We start from the raw sequence: 11345 nt of genomic DNA on the forward strand, positions 1-11345 counted from the left end.
GACCGTCCGATCCGATAGTATTTGTCCTCACCATCTGTGAGAGAAAAGAATAACAGAAATTTAGTTTTCGGAATCAACAAATTCGCACGACAGAATACAAGAAAGTGAAATTTTTCTAAGGGTTCTACAGCCTCTCGAAGATAAGTACAGACGTCTCCGTACCGATCTGCAAGACTCTACTAAACCTGTTCATGACTCGTCAGACCTGTGTAACCTAGGCTCTGATATCAACTTGTCACGACCCAAAACCTAACCCGTCATGATGGCGCCTATCGTGGTACTAGACAAGCCGACCTTTCCAAAACACTTTCAAAATTTAACAGAAATGAATTAAGACATTTAAAATAACCGGAATTTTTCATAAAACAGGGTAAAACCTAATTAAAACATAAGTACGAAAAAATAGCCCGACATCGGGGTGTCACTAAGTCACGAGCATCTAACAGCCAATCTAGAAACAGAGTCTACTACAGTCGGTGCCAAATTCCAATACAAGAGAGAAAAGATAATAAGAAAGGAGAAACAAGGACTGCGAACATCAGCAACTACCTCGTAAGTCTCCGATAATCAGCTCGCGCACGAACTCAGCGACTGCCAGAACCGTACACACCTGGATCTGCACACGAAGTGCAGGGTGTAGTATGAGTACAACCAACTCATCAAGTAATAATAATAACTAAGGAACTGAAGATAGTGACGAGCTACACAGTTATAGTTCACTTACAGTAATTCCAGCAAAGAATAGACATGCGTTTAAATCCAACAGTTTAAGTCAAATCAATTTTATACAGTTCATGTTCATGTAATCCGGATATAGAATCTTTCAGAGAATTGCACAATAATGATAGATAGCAACTAAATGCAACAACAAATGAAAAGCAAGTACAGTCTCTCAGGCAACAATCACTCAACTCGTCACAACAACTCAACCACTCGGCTCTCAACCCTCAGCACTCATACTCAATGGGTACCCGCGCTCACTAGGGGTGTACAGACTCCGGAGGGTCTCCTACAGCCCAAGCGCCATAATCCGCACGGACAACTCACGTGCTATAATATCTTGCACGGACAACTCACGTGCCATAGTATCCTTACCTCACCGATAGTCCCTCTGCCTTACTCAGTCCTCAACTTTCCTAGTCTCTTGGGCTCTCGAAAATCACAAAGATCAGCCCAAACAAAGATAACATAGTGAATCAACAAATATAAAGAAAGACTGAGGTATGATACACAAGTAAAATCATGACTCAGTAAAAGATAATAATTAGCAAATAATTCAACAAGTACGCGACCTCTGTGGGTTCCAACAGTACTATCACATAGTCTAAGCATGATTTTTAACATGATTTACAGTCAAATTTCTTCAACACAAAGAGAGCATATAGCTAACAACAAGTTATTCAACTTTACAGTTTCACGGGACAGACCAAGTCACAATCCCTTCGGTGCACGCCCACACGCCCGTCACCTAGCATGTGCGTCACTTCCAAAATAATCACATGACACAAAAATCTGGAGTTTCATACCCTCAGGACCAGATTTATAACTATTACTTACCTCAAAACGTGAAATTCTTTACTCTGCTATGCATTTGCCCCGCAAATCGACCTCCAGATGTCTCAAATCTAGTCACAATAATTTGTTTCAGTCAATATATTTTATTGGAATTAATTCCATAAGAAAATACTAATTTTCCATAAAAATCCAAAATTTAGCTCAAAAATCGCCCAGGAACCCGACAAAAGTTACAAAATCCGAAAGCCCATTCCACCACGAGTCTACCCATACTAATTTTACAAAAATTCGACCTCAACTCGACCTCCAAATCATCAAATCCTATTTCCAAATTTTTTAAGTTCAAATCTCCGATTTACACCTCAAAAATATGTAATCTAGTCGGATTATTCGATGATAATTCAATATTATGGAGTAGAAATGATCACGAGAGACTTACCTCAAGTTTTCCTTGAAAATCTATCAAAAGTCGCCTCTTCTCAAGCTCCAATTTGTCAAAAATGGCGAATGGGACGAAGTCCCCTGCTTTATAATTCTGCCTAGACAGCCTTCAATCGTGTTCTTCGATCCTGGGCCTCGATTCTGACCCTCGATCATGACCCTCGACCCTGGACTTCGATCCTGCCTTCGATCGTGGCTTCGATCCTGGCCCTCGATCATGGCCATCGACCTTGCCTTCGATCGTGGCTTCGATCCTGGGCTCGATCATGGCACTCGACCCTGCCTTCGATCGTGACTTCGATCCTGGGCTCGATCATGGCCCTATTTTGGGCACGATTCAGGGCTCGATTCTGGGAGAAGGAATTTGCAGCAGAAGAAAATTGCAGTAGCTATTTTAGTCCACTTTTTGATCCGTTAACCATCCGAAACTCACCCGAGACCCTCGGGACCTCAACCAAATATACCAATAAGTCCTAAAATATCATACGAACTTAGTCGAGTCTTCAAATCACTTCCAACAACACTAAAAACACGAATCACACATAGATTCAAGCCTAATGAACTTTAAAACTTTCCATTTCTACAAACAACGCCGAAACCTATCAAATCACGTCCGATTGACCTCAAATTTTGCACACAAGTCATAAATGACATAACAGACCTATTAAAATTTTCAGAATCGGATTTCGACCCCGATATCAAAAAGTCAACCCCCTAGTCAAACTTCCCAAAAATTCAACTTTCGGCATTTCAAGCCTAATTCCTCTACGGACCTCCAAAAAATTTTCCGGATACGCTCCTAAGCCCAAAATCACCATATGGAGCTATTGGAATTATCAGAATTCAAATCCGAGGTCTTTTACACATATGTCCACATCCGGTCAATCTTTCTAACTTAAAATTTTAATTATGAGACTAAGTGTCTCATTTCACTCCGAATTCCTTCCGGACCCAAACCAACTATTCCGGCAAGTCATAAAATAAGTGTAAGACATAAATTAAGCAGTAAATGGGGGAACAAGGACATAATACTTGAAACTACCGGCCGGGTCGTTATAGAAATGTCGTTCGTCTTTTTTATCTTTTTAAAATAGAGTTCATACTAGACAATATAGTCATTTAGTTATTCTTCTAATGCTTAGGAATAGACATTTATTTGTTTCCCTAATATTTAGGACTAAGTTTGTGTATTTATTAGGAAAAAAGGATTTTTTTAGGTCACAAGGTATACCCTATTTTAAGCGTGTTCTTGCAAGGATTCTTATGCAAACTTTTGATCCCTACTATCCCATAGTGAAACTTTTCCCTCAAGAAAACCTTATTTGTATAAACCCTAAGAAATCTTCTAAAGCGTCATGACTTTGGCCTAAACTAAACGGTGAACGAATATACTTAGTTTAATGCAAAGTTTAGATTGAAGATGTCATCACGAATTACAAAGGAATAAATTAACTTTGAACCACTTTTACGTCTTTGGATACTTTTGTTTGTCATACACTTAATAATTAATTCTAAAAGAATTGGGTAATCTAGCTAAAAGTTTTGAGTAATTTCAGTTCCTTTTATAGGCTTAGGAGTTTTTTGTTTGGGTTATAAGTTATCACAACATTAAAAATAAAAAATAAAAACACCACCAAAAAGAAATAACTTTAGAGAGTGATCAACTATTATTCAAAGAATATCTACCAATTTTTTTAATACGATCAGGTAATCTCAAAGCCGTAAGCCCGCAAGTTCTCAAAGCATTTTTACTTTTTAAGTATTAAATTATAATAAGGAAGAGATATAGAACCGTTTGGATAAGCTGATTATAGATTGCTGATAAACTTGAAGTGCTGAAAAATATTTTTAAGTGTTGAAACTGATTTTTTAAATAAGCATTTATGTGTTTGGATAGATGCGCTGAAACTAATAATAAGTAATTGATGTGTTTGGTAGGAAAAGGCTGATAAAATGTTATTTTGTTAAAACGACAAAACTATCCGTAAAAACTTTACAAAAGATTATAAATTTAAAAGTCTCTTTGTAAAGAAAATGATGAACAACGAATATGGAATGAAGGGAAAGTTATAAAATTTATTTTGGAAAAAATATTTTATGAATTAAAAAATATTATTAAAGATAAACTAGTAAAAACTTTGGTCAAACTAAAACTGCTTATAAGCTAAAAAGCCATAAGCCGGGGGTGGTCAACTTATGACTTATGATTGATTTTAGCTTATAAGCACTTTGGATATTTACCAAACGCGTAGATAAGCCAAAATGTTCTTATAAGAATGGGAGATGAGTGTTTAAAAAATAAAACAGCTAAAAGGAATACAAAACTGAAAACAAGGAATATGATTATAAACAAAATCATATGGTTAGTTTTATCAGCCAATAACCAAGCATCACTTGAAGGGAAGTTATTACTTTAAGTAACTTCTGGTAATCACTTATAGCAAAAATGTTAGTTAATCCACAATAAATAGCTCTAATAATTTAATCTGCCAAGCTGATCCATTGTTTTATTTTATTTTCTTGTTTCTTATAGCTTGAACGTTAATATAAACTAAAGAAAAAAGATGATTACTGCAAGAAGAAACTAACATACATAAGGCACAGAAAAATAATTGACTTGAAAAGGAGAAAAAAAATAAGTAAATATATAGTCCTTCCATTTTATTTTTGCAACAACATTAATTAAATATAAATTTTAACAAGGAAAGAAATTTCGACATATAAATTAATAATGTATAACATATCTTATAATTCACGACATTTCATGGCAATTTTCATAAAATCAAGTCATTAAGGACACTTAGAGAAGGTCAAGTTTTGAGAGTTTGAAAGTACAAAAATGTTAGTTACTTACTCCTTTACAAATTAGATCTAACCCACTTTATGTTAGAACATGTACATTGTTGCTTAATCATTTTTAGGAGTTATAGTACGAAAGTCATAATTTTTAAATCTCTAAAGATTAAAAAATTCTTTTTTTTAGTTATGTTATTTGCAAATCTATGAGTAGTCGTGAAAAAATATATATCACTTATTTGATTTCAAGTTGTTTCCTCAAATTAAGAAGTGTGGAGATCATAAATATATTGAAATATTCTTGCGAGTAATGTGATGCAAGTCTGTCTATGCTTTTAAAGCTAATAAAAACTCATATACCAATATTACAATAAGGTATTCAAGTACTTCGGCATAGCAGAAGTTCCTTTTATTATTGAGTTACGTTAATATAGATTAACATTTATCATTTTCAATACCTTTATATTTTTTAATAAACAGATCTATAAATATTAAAGAAAATAAATTAAGAATAAAAATCAACCTGAAAAAGAAGCAAAAAGAAAGAAAATCGGCGCATGTTTCTAATTTTTACCAATCTCTTTTCTAATTTTGAAAAAGTTAAGTAATTTATGAACAATAGCTTAACTGCATTTTTTACATAAAAATTTTATTTTAAAACCTGAACAAATTAATTTATATAATAATTCATTACAAGATAATTAAAAAAAATTATATGTCACTTATTACCACTTTAGTTATTTTAACTAAACCATCATGTTCAAATATATTGAATTTAGTTATTGTGTCAATATCACAATATTTATATTTATCATTTATACAAATATTTGCATTTATTTTAATATCAACTGCTATATTTTTTTGTATATTCTTTATTGACCGTGTATTACACACGTGCAACGCACATACACTAAAACTAGTAAACCGACACTTATTGTTTTAAATTGGAGGACAATATTTAAACTTCAAGGTAAAAAGAAAAAAAAAGGTCCTCAACTAAGATCAATAAACATAATGTGTCAAGCAGCCTTGATGGTCACAACGCCGCCGCCCGGTGGTGGAAAACCACCGGACTGGTCTCAAAAAACACACATTATCTATTCGCACAACTCTAGATCAAATTGCGAGACTCCAAACAGAGGAGATTGTTCAACTCAAGCTTTACATCTCCCCAAAAATATAGAACAATCCACTATCCTAATCGTCCACCAAGAAGGTTCGCAACTCTCCAGTGAGAACCAGTTGTGCGGCGAAAATGCTCTGGTAATCCAATTAACTCAAGACCAATGTTTATCGATTCTAGTTGATCAACAGATTGTTACCAATAGTTCAAGTCTGCATTCCTTTGACCCAAGCTACACAATAATACAAAAGGAGGAATCCGTTGATTTGAGCTTACCAGCTAGTCGACAAAATATCAAAGGCAACTCAACAGCTCCTTTGAGTGACAATGTCATTCCTTATGCTGCATATCCAAAGATTTCAGCCAATTTTGATAAACCAAAGAATCCACAAACCGTAAAACCATCTGTAATTCCTTTCGCCCCAACTACTATGACCACAAACAACAACTTCCAGCCCTTAGATTATAGTAACATATTGAAACCAGCTCATCAAAACAATCGCAGGCTCTCGAACCCTTACCCAAAACCTATGGTTGTGTCACGACCCCAAATTCCCTCCGTAGGATGTCGTGATGGCACCTAGTCTCTAAGACTAGGTAAGTCTATCAATGCGGAATAATAATAAATATCTGAAATAAATAAATTACAATTCAAACAATTTCAACTCCCAAAACCCGGTAGAAATAAATCACAAGCTTCTAAGAATTTATTCTCAATGTCTCTATATTTCAAGGTCTAAATAAAATATAAGGAAGCAACATAAAATAATAGAAGGGGACTCCGGAGTCTGCGGACGCTGACAGATATACCTCGAAGTCTCCGTACGCAGATAACTCACTGACGTCTAGGCTGGTAAAATGTACCTGGATCTGCACAAAAAGATGTGCAGAAGCGTAGTATGAGTACACCACAGCGGTACTCAGTAAGTGCCAAGCCTAACCTCGGTAGAGTAGTGACGAGGTCAGGTGAGGCCCTACTAGAATATAATAATGGCATGGTAAAATGTTTATCAATATAGTAAAATAAAATGACATTGGAAATGAATCAAATGGTATGTCACATTTAATGACACCAAATAATTGCAAATAATTATCTCGTGGAATCAAAACAGAATTTCCTTCAACTTTATGAAAATCACAACAATTAATCGAAGGCAACTATGGCCATAAATCAATATCAACAAGGGCAGTACCGAGGTACCGCCTCGTAGTCCCAAATTATAAATAATTTCACAATATCTTATTTCCTTATCTCACCGCGGGAGCCTTCACAATTTATTTAAAGAAAATATTTTTTCCCGAAATTGCATCCCGCGTTTTAGCCACCCTTATCACACTGCATGACTTCTAGTAGTCACCCCTACTAGCCACGCGTATCAAGCCACCCTTATCTTACCGCATGCATTTCAATACCCAGGCCTTATACCACCGCATGCGTATAAATATCACAATATATCATAATTTGCACCTCAAGTGCCCAATATTTTAATTTTTCACAATAAATTAACAACACTATTTTTCAATAATAAAGAGCTCACGGCTCATGCCAGAATAATCCAACAATAATATTATTTCCATAATAAAGAGCTCACGGCTCCATCACAATGAGTACCCAAAAAAAAAACTTACGAAAATATTCAAGAGTAAATAATTCAGGAAAATAATATTTCAAACTTTTAATACGTTTCTTCAATATCAAATTTAGAAATGTCAAATACTTCATATTAATAATATTTAATTTAAAGAAAATCAACCTTCAAATAATGTACAGTATAAAAGAAATCAAGTTTCAATTAAACAGGTAAAACAATTAGCAGAAAAATGTCAAACAAATTTAAAATATATATCACAGATCAATGATGAAGAATATAACAAGATAAAATAATTTAATAAATGTGCAAAAATGATCTACACAATTTTAAAATATAATCTTTCACATTTAGCCCGTGTATACACTCGTCACCTCGTGTACACGACTTTCAACACATTTTAATAATCACATTAATATCAATTCTAGGGAAAATTTCTCCCACACAAGGTTAGACAAGTCACTTACTTCGACTTGCTCCAATTTAATCTAGTATTATGCTTTTTTCTCGATTTTCTGACTCTAATCGACTCGTATCTAGTCATAATTAATTCGATACAGTCAACAAAAATTATAGAAATCAATTTCATAAGAAAATATTATATATTTTTCAATAAAATTCGAAATTAACTCAAAATTTGCCCGTGGGGCCCACATCTCGGAATCCGGCGAAAGTTACGAAATATGAACGCCCATTCAACCTTGAGTCTAACCATACAAAAATGACTAAATTCCAATAGCGATTCGACCCTCAAATCCACAAATCTATCCAAGAGGGTTTTCAAATTTTTCCAACTTAACTCACCAATTAAATGTTAAAAATAGTGATGGATTCGGGTAATCTAACCAAGATTGAGTTAAGAACACTTACCCTAATGTTTTTCCTTGAAGATATATCAAAAATCACCTCTGCTCAAGCTCAAGTTGTTAAAAATGGCGAATGGGACGAAGCCCCCCTGATTTTATAACTTACAGATCTGTCCAGGGTGACCTCGATCATGGGGTCCGATCCTGGACCTCGATCATAGGGTTCGATCCTTGACCTCGATCATAGGAGTCCGATCATGGGGAGTCCGATTAAGAGGAGTCCGATCGTGGTCCTCGATCATGGCCTTCGATCATAGATTCGATCATGGCCCTCGACCCTGGGGCTCGATCACAGCCATCAATCCTGGCTATCGATCATGACTTCGATCTTTATGGCCTTCGATCACTGGCCTTGGTCATAGCCCTCGATCCTGGGCCTTCGATCAGTGGCCTTCGATCACTGACCTTCGAGCTTGCCTTCGATCATGGATCTCGAGCCTGCCTTCGATCCTCGGCTCGATTTCTGGGGGCTCGATTGCACAGCAGAAGAGAATTTGCAGCAGCTTTTGCAGCAACTGTTTAAGTCCCATTTTTGATCCGTTAACCATTCACAACTCACCCGAGGCCCTCGGGACCTCAATCCAATACACCAACAAGTCCTTATACGGACTTATTTGAAACCTCAAATCATATCAAACAATGCTAAAATTATGAATCACACATAGATTCAAGCATAATGAACTTTGAAACTTTCAATTTCTACAAATAACACCGGAACCTATCAAATCAAGTCCGATTGACCTCAAATTTTGTACGCAAGTCATAAATCACATAACGGAGCTATAAAAATTTTCAGAATTGGATTTTGACTCCGATATCAAAAAGTCAACCCTTCGGTCAAACTTCCCAAAAATTTAACTTTCGGCATTTCGAGCCTAATTCCACTACGGACTTTCAAATAAAATTCCGATCATGCTCCTAAGTCCAAAATCACCATACGGAGCTGTTGGAATCATCAAAATTCTATTCCGGAGTCATTTGCATATAATTCGACATCCGATCACTATTTGAACTTAAACTTTAAATTTTTTATCAAAATTCCATATCTCGGGCTAGGGACCTCGGAATTTGATTCCGGGCATACGCCCAAGTCCCAATTCACGATACGGATCTACCGGAACTGTCAAAATACTGATCCGAGTCCGTTTGCTCAAAATGTTGACCAAAGTCAACTCAGTTGTGTTTTAAATATCTAATTCACATTTTAATCTATTTTTCACTTGAAAACTTTCCAGAAAATTTTTACGGACTGTACACGCAAGTCGAGTAATGGTAAATAGTGCTTAGATCACATAATTAATCATTAAATTTAAATATTACATTTTGGTTATCACATTCTCCACCTCTAAAACAAACGTTCGTCCTCGAACGGAGTTAGCAAAAGTACTTGAGCTGGTGAATAAGTGTGGATAACAGCTGCGTATACCATGCTCGGCCTCCCAAGTCGCCTCCTTGACCGGATGACCCCTCCACTGAACCTTCACGGAAGCAATATTCTTTGACCTCAACTTTCGAACCTGCCTATCTAAAATAGCCACTAGTTCCTCAACATAAGATAGATCCTTGTCCAACTGAACTGAACTGAAGTTTAACACATGAGACGGATCGCCGTGATATTTCCGAAGCATAGAAACATGGAATACCGGATGAACCGCAGAAAGACTAGGTGTTAGTGCAAGTCTCTAAGCCACCTCTCCAACTCTCTCAAGAATCTCAAAAGGCCCAATATACCTAGGGCTCAACTTGCCCTTCTTCTCGAACCTCATCACACCCTTCATAGGCAAAACCCAGAGCAATACCCGCTCACCAACCATGAATGCAACATCATGAACCTTCCGATCCGCATAACTCTTCTGTCTAGATTGGGCTGTATGAAGTCGATCCTGAATCAACTTAACCTTTTCCAAGGCATCCTGAACTAAGTCTGTACCCAAAAGTCTAGCCTCGCCTGGTTCGAACCAACCCACTGGAGACCGGTACCGCCTACCATACAAGGCCTTATACGGAGCTATCTGAATACTTGACTGGTAACTGTTGTTGTAAGCAAACTCCGCAACGTCCGTCTGAGGGTGAAATGTTGTACTCAACTCAACCCGAGTACCCAACTCACGCTGTACTGCCCTCCAAAACCGTGAGGTAAACTGTATACCCTGGTCATAGATGATAGATACTGGTACACCATGAAGTTTGACAATCTCGCGAATATATACCTGAGCCAGCTGCTCTGAAGAGTAAGTAGTAATCACAGGAATGAAATGAGCTAATTTGGTCAGCCTATCCACTATCACCCAAACTGCATCAAACTTCCGCTTAGTCCGTGGGAGCCCAACAACGAAATCCATAGTGATCCACTCCCATTTCCATTCTGGAATCTCTAACTTCTGAAGTAATCCACCCGGTCGCTGATGCTCATATTTCACCTGTTGACAATTTAGACACCGAGATACATACCCCACTATGTCTTTCTTCATCCGCCTCCACCAATAGTGTTGTCTCAAGTCCTGATACATCTTTGCAGCACCCAGATGAATGGAGTACCATGACATGTGAGCCTCCTGGAGAATCAACTCACGCAAGCCATCCACATTAGGCACACATAGCCTGCCCTGCATCCGTAATACATCGTCATCTCCAATAGTGACTTCCTTGGCATCACCGCGCTGAACTGTATCCTTAAGGACAAGCAGATGGGGGTCATCATACTGGCGTTCCCTGATACGATCATAAAGAGAAGACTGAGAAACCACGCAAGCCAAAACTCGACTCGGCTCAAAAATATCCAATCTAACAAACTGGTTGGCCAAGGCCTGAACATCCAAGGCCAAAGGCCTCTCTATTACCGGTAAATATGCTAAGCTGTCCAAACTCTCTGCCTTACGACTCAAGGCATCGACCACCACATTGGCCTTTCCAGGATGATAGAGAATGGTGATATCATAGTCCTTAAGCAACTCTAACCACCTCTGCTGCCGCAAGTTAAGATCCTTCTGTTTAAATAGATGCTGTAGACTTCGG

This window comes from Nicotiana tomentosiformis, chromosome 6 (genome assembly GCF_000390325.3).
Source record: "Nicotiana tomentosiformis chromosome 6, ASM39032v3, whole genome shotgun sequence".
Lineage (NCBI taxonomy): Eukaryota > Viridiplantae > Streptophyta > Magnoliopsida > Solanales > Solanaceae > Nicotiana > Nicotiana tomentosiformis.